The sequence below is a fragment of the Leptonychotes weddellii genome, chromosome 11 (genome assembly GCF_054177405.1).
Source record: "Leptonychotes weddellii isolate Sample4059 chromosome 11, ASM5417740v2, whole genome shotgun sequence".
Taxonomy (NCBI): domain Eukaryota; kingdom Metazoa; phylum Chordata; class Mammalia; order Carnivora; family Phocidae; genus Leptonychotes; species Leptonychotes weddellii.
In genome coordinates this window covers 15,977,808-15,985,029 of record NC_138379.1, presented here as the reverse complement: position 1 = coordinate 15,985,029, position 7,222 = coordinate 15,977,808, and positions in this window count along the sequence as shown.

The following is a 7,222-nucleotide window of genomic DNA, read 5'->3' as shown; positions in this document are numbered from 1 at the left end:
ATAATGTACAAAGCACTTAATACATACATGCGTGGGAAGCACTTAAAAAATATTAGCTATTGGGGCACCTGGGTGTCTCAGTTGGTTAGGCGTCTGACTCTTGGTTTGGCTCAGGTCATGATCTCCGGGTCATGAGATTGAGCCCCACATCTGGCACCATGCTCAGCACAGAGTCTGCTTGAGATTCCCTCTCCCTCTCCTTCTGCTCCTCCTCCCACTTGGTGCGTACCTTCTCTCTCTAAAATAAATAAATCTTAAAAAAAAACAAAAAAACAAAAAAAAAACCCAAATATAGTAGCTCTTGTCATAGATTTTAGGCCAGAATTCCTCTGTCCATAGTGAATTGGACAGAAGCCCAGTACTATGACAGCAGGAAAGTTTGTGTCAATTTTCTTATCTGGAAAATGAGATAATAACATTACCTCCCTTGTGGGGCTATAGTGAGAATTAAAAGACATAATGTATGTAAACATCTGGCATTGTGACTGGTACATACTGGGCACTCATATTTAGCCATTACTATTTTTTTATTCTGATTAAATGTAAATCAAGTAATAATTTCATTCAACTACTCACCATGAATTAACAGTTCTCAGTACCTTATATCTCAAGAACTAAAGTGAGCAGCAACCAAACCCCAAACTGGGCTTTAACAACATAGCCAGTGGACTATATACAATATTGAAAGGACCTCTTACCAATTTCAAATGTATCTCTTGTGACATCTCAGAATCTATTATCCATAGAAATAGGGCATTGTTGGTGGAAAGCTGATAACCAGCACCTAAGAGCCAAGACTATGTGATACCACCAGAACTTTCTTTTTCACCTTTGAGCATAACCAAAGGGGACATCTGGGGAGTCTGAGGGTCCAGAAGCCTGGTTAGCAGACTCAACCATGGAGTTGCAACTTCTTACAACGTTGATACTTTATTGACCCCCCTGAAATGGCCTGTGGAAATTGTTAAGCATAAAAATGGATTTACTATTATGGGGATCCTGGAGGTGGGATCCCTTGGAACCCACCAGGTCAGTTCACCAAGAATAAAAGGACCCTCTCTAAAACTTTACTTGAGATCCAGGAGAGGCACAGGTCACTCATACCTGCAGTCTTTTCAAACAATGAGCTGATAGAGTGTTGTTTTAATCAGGATGTGTGTTCAGCTGCTGTTGATACCTAAAATTTATTTCTTTCTCATTTAATAATCTGAATCTCTATAAGCAGTCAAGAGGAGCTGTCAGCGCCAGGGACCCAAGTTCTTTCTGTGTTTTTGCTCTGCATTCCCAAGAATATTATTGACATCTTTAAGTTCCAAGATGGCACACCATGATGGCTTCATTCCAGCAAAAGAGTTCAAGGAGAAGGAGGACACACCTCTCTCTTTCTAAGGTATGACCCAGAATTTATATACATCACTTCTACTCATATCCCATTAGCCATAATTTAGCCATAAGTACACCTACCTGCAAAGGAATCTGGGAATGTCTCTTTATTTGGGGTGGCAATGTGCTCAGCTAAATTTTGGGGTTCTGTTACTGTGGAAATCAAGAACAGATAATAAGAAACAACTAGCAACCTCTACCTAAAAGGCAGTTTAGGTTGGTAGTTAAGGACACAAGCCTTTGAGACCAAGAACCTGGATTTGAGACATGAAATAACAATCAAGCAGCTGGATTAACTAGCAATTCACCAGGTGAACTTCTTTTCACTGACCTGCACTTTCCCCCCGACATAGTATCTATTTCATTAGATTACTGAAAGAATTAAAAGCACTATGCCAGGTAAATTTCTCAGCATAATTCTTGGCACTCAGTAAGTACTCAATAATGTAAAAGTAATTAGGAACATCAGTTCCTCATTAGAGCATTTTTCTAGGAATGACAGAACCTTAAGGACAAGTACTGTGTCTTGGATTATCTCATGGAGAAAGGGTGAGTACATTTTGCATGCAGCATCTGTAGGGGCAGGAAAAGGTGCTTTTACATATATGTCTTTCTAAATAGTCCCTTTAGGTGATGTCAGTATCTGCAGCTGTTGAGTGTTGAAGGAAATGTGCCAAGCATTATAGGGTAAGCAGCAATTCCCACATGCCACTCTGGGCATAGTCAGAATTTCTCCAGGAGTATGGCAATGTGAGATGATTCTGGGATGCTGCTAGGTTTTAGAACCATTGCTGAGTAACAATACTACTACTAAGAAGTGTTTGTTATTATTATTAATAATTACAGCTACATTTATTCAGCCTTACTATGTGGCTGGCATGGGTGTAAGCACTTTATATACATGCACTCATTTAATCCTCACAACAACCCTATGAACTGTTACTTTTATTATCTTCATTTTATCACCTGAGAAACTGAAACACAAAAAACATAAGAATTTCAGCCCCATCACAAAGTAAGTAGTTGAGCCAGGATTTGGATCCAGTCTTACTCAGACTTAACCACACTATTCTGTCACCATTTACAGTGGCAGGGAAGTGACAAGTGGAACTGGAGCCAACTGGGGGACAGTCAGGGCTCTGTTGCAGCCTGAAGCCTCAAGGAGCTCCCGTTGTGTGTCCCACCCCGCCTTGCTCATGTACAGAAACATCTAAGACACTCCATAGCAAGCTGAAATAAACTACCTCTTGAAGATAATCACTATGTAAGAGGTATTTTTCCAAACATGACAAAAGACAGCTGAGCTGAATCTGGGATTGTCAAATACCCAAAGTAGATAGAAACCTCATCGAGCCATGTTTGGCACTTTCTGGCTATAAAGATAATTTTGAGTTTCTGGAAAAAGATGCCCAGCTTAGCTTCCCACTGTTCCCACAGGTTCCTCAGCAGGAGAGTGTGGGGCAATGATGCAGGGGTGATACAAAGTCCTACTCAGACAAAGATGAAGGGTTTCCAGGGCCAGGTCACTGTGGCCACGACCACTTCTCCCGACTGAATCAGCCCTGGGCTCAGGCAGTTCAAGACCTGCACTGGCTCTTTTCTCAAGGAAATCTTACTCACTTAAGGGAACTAAGGGAACTCCCAAACTCTGTGCTGCCCAGAGCATTTTAGAACCCAGTGAAATAGGCAGCCTCCATATTTATAAGCAGTTCTCAAAATGTCCTGTGCCTTATCTGTTTGCATATCTCTCTATTTCACCAGACTGAGTGCCCTAGCAGAAAATAAGAAATTGCCTATAAACACCCACCCTACCATCACGAGCTGGAGCCTAATCCTCCATCCCTGAATCTGGGCTGCCCATGCCAACAGAACACTGGCTAACAGAGAAGGAGGAAGGGGGCAAGCACGCACCTGAAAAGTGATGGTGCACTGGGCTTGCTGTCCTGCTGTGCTTGGAACCCTGGGTTACCATGGGAACAAGGCCAGAACAGCTGCTGAAGGATCAGAGACTAGGTAGGGGAGAACCAGAGCCCTTCAGCCAATGGCCAGTCAACCTTCAGATAGGTAATGGAGGTCATTCTAGATAATTCAGTTTCCAGTGACTGGCCAGCTAGCCACAGACACGTGACAGGGTATAGGAGAGATCTGTTGATATGACCAAGACCAGAAAACCATGTCAGCTGATGCACAAATAATAAAATCATAAGCCAAATAAATCAGTTACTGTTTTAAGCCTCTAAATTTTGGAATGGTTTGTTACCCAGCAAATGCTGATACAAGAATTATTAATAAATAATAAATATTTATATAAATATAATAAATAGACTATTAAAGGGAGAGGCTTTGAAATAGATAATGCCTGTCTTCAAATCTCAGTTTTTCCTCTTACTAGGTATGTGGGTCTGGACACCTAATTGAACTTCTCTGACTCAGTTTCTTCATCTGTAATATTAAGAAAATAAACATGGCAATCTGCTAGGTTTTTCTGAAAAGTCGATGAACGGGACACCTGGGTGGCTCAGTCGTTAAGCGTCTGCCTTTGGCTCAGGTCATGATCCCAGGGTCCTGGGACGGAGCCCCGCATCCCACCCACTCCCCTCTGACAACCATCAGTTTGTTCTCTATAATAGTCTGTTTCTTGATTTATCTCTCTTATTTTTTCCTTTTACTTGTTGTTTTGTTTCTTAAATTCCTCATATGACTGAAATCATATATTTGCCTGACTTATTTTGCTTAGCATTATACTTTCTAGATCCATCCATGTTGTTGCAAATAGCAAGATTTCATTCTTTTCGATGGCTGAATAATATTCCATTTTATATATATATAAAGTATACATGTATCTCTTTGAAATAGTGTTCTTGTATACATGTATACATGTATCCCTTTGAAATAGTATTCTTATATTCTTTGGGTAGATACCCAGTAGTGTGATTACTGTATCATAAAAATGTCATTCTATTTTTAACTTTTTGAGGAACCTCTATACTGTTTTCCACAGCGATTGCACCAGTTTGCATTCCCACCAACAGTGCACAAGTGTTCCTTTTTCTCCATATTCTCACTAACATTTTGTTTATTGTGTTGTTGATTTTAGCCATTCTGACAGGTGTGAGGTGATACCTCATTGTAGTTTTGATTTGCATTTCCCAAATGATAAGTGATGATGAGCATCTTTTCATGTCTGTTGGCCATCTGGATGTCTTCTTTGGAGAAATGTCTGTTCATGTCTTCTGCACATTTTAAATTGGATTATTTGGTTTTGGGGTGCTGAGTTGCATAAGTTCTTTATATATTTTGGATACTAACCCTTCATCAGATAGGTCATTTGCAAATATCTTCTCCCATTCCATAGATTGCTTTTTAGTTTTGTTGATTGTTTCCTTCACTGTGCAAAAGCTTTTTATTTTTATGTAGTCTATTTTTGCTTTTGTTTCCCTTGCCTCAGGAGACATATCCAGAAAGAAGTTGCTATAGCTGATGTCAAAGAAGTTACTGACTGTGTTCTCTTCTAGGATTTTTATGGTTTCAGGTCTCACATTTACGTATGTAACCCACTGTGAGTTTATTTTTGTGTATGGTGTAAGAAAGTGGTCCAATTTCATTCTTCTGCAAGTTGTTGTCCAATTTTCCCAACCCCATTTATAGAAGAAAATGTCTTTTCCCCACTGGATATTCTTTCCTACTTTGACAAAGATTAATTGATCATATAACTGTGGGTTTATTACTGGGTTTTCTATTCTGTTCCATTGATCTATGTGTCTATTTTTGTGCCAATGCCACACTGTTCTGATTATTACAGCTTTGCAATATAACTTGAAGTCCAGAATTGTGATGCCTCCAGCTTTGCTTCTCTTTTTCAAGAGTGCTTTGGCCATGCAGTGTCTTTTGTGGTTCCATAAAAATTTTAGGATTGCTTTTCTAGTTCTGTGAAAAATGCTGATGGTGTTTTGATAGGGATTGCATTAAATGTGTAGATTGCTTTGGGTAGTATAGACATTTTAACAATATTTTTTCTTCTAATCCATGAGCATGGAATGTCTTTTCATTTGTTTGTGTCATGTTCAATTTCTTTCATCCGTGTTTTATAGTTTTCAGAATATAGGTCTTTCACTTCTTTGGTTAAGTTTATTCCTAGGCATCTTATTATTTTTGATGGGATTGTTTTCTTAATTTGTCTTTCTACTGCTTCATTATTGGTGTATAGAAATGCAATGGATTTCTGTACATTGATTTTGTATCCTGTAACCTTACTGACTTTGTGTATCAGTTCTAGCAGTTTTCTGATGGAATCTTTTGGGTTTTCTATATAAAGAATCATGCCATCTGCAAATAGTGAAAGTTTGACTTCTTCCTTACTGATTTGGATTCCTTTTATTTCTTTTTGTTGTCTGATTGCTGAGGCTAGGACTTCCAGTACTATGTTGAATAAAAATGGTGAGAGTGGACATCCTTGTCTTGTTCCTGATCTTAAGGGGAAAGCTCTCAGTTTTTCCCCATTAAGGATGATATTAACTGGTTTTTCATATATGGCCTTTATTATGTTGAAGTATGTTCCCTCTAAACCTACTTTGCTGAGGGTTTTTATCATGAATGGATGTTGTACTCTGTCAAATGCTTTCTCTGTGTCTATTGAAATGATCATATGGTTCCTATCCTCTTATTGATGTGATGTGTCACACTGATTTGTGAATATTGAACCACTCTTGCAACTTGGAATAAATCCCACTTGATCGTGGTGAATGATTTTTTTTTTTAATGTATTGTTGGATACAGTTTGCTAACATTTTGTTGAGAATTTTTGCATCTATGCATCAGGGATATTGGCCTGGAGTTCTCTTTTTTAGGGGAGTCTTTCTCTGATTTTGGTATTAGGGTAATGGGGCTTCATAGAATGAATTTGGAAGTTTTCCTTCCTTTTCTAGTTTTTGGAATAGTGTGAGAAAAATAGGTATTAACTCTTCTTTAAACATTTAGTAGAATTTGCCTGTGAAGCCATCTGGGCCTAGACTTTTGTTTTTTGGGAGATTTTTGATTACTGATTCAATTTCTTTGCTGGTTATTGGTCTATTCAAGTCTTCTATTTCTTTCTGTTTCAGTTTTGGTGACTTAATATGTTTCTAGGAATTTATCCATTTCTTCTAGGTTGTCCAATTTGTTGGCACAAAATATTCCCTTATGATTATTTGTATTTCTGTGGTATAGGTTATTTCTCCTCTCTCATTTGTGATTTTACTTGAGTCCTTTCTATTTTTTTCTTGATAGGTCTGGCTAGGGGTTTACTAATGTTACTGATTTTTTCAAAGAACCAAATCCTGGTTTCATTGGTCTGTTCCATTGGGTTTTTTTAGTTTTTGTTTTTTTAGAGAGAGAGAGGGAGAATGAGCAGTGGGGAGGGTCAGTGGGAGAGAGAGAGAGAGAAGCAGACATGCTGCTGAGCAGGAAGCCTGATGCAGGGCTTGATTCCAGGACACAGAGATCATGACCTGAGCTGAAGGCAGATGCCCAATGGACTGGGCAACCCAGGCACCCTGATTTTTATAGTTTTTATATCATTATTTCTGCTCTAATCTTTGTTATTTCCTTCCTTCTCCTGATTTTAGGTTTTGTTTTTGTTTGTTTTTTTATGTTATGTTAATCACCATACATTACATCATTAGTTTTTGATGTAGTGTTCCATGATTTATTGTTTGCTTATAACACCCAGTGCTCCATGCAGTACGTGCCCTCTTTAATACCTGTCACCAGGCTAACCCATCCTCCCACCCCCCTCCCCTCTAGAACCCTCAGTTTGTTTCTCAGAGTCCATAGTCTGTCATGGTTCATCTCCCCCTCTGAT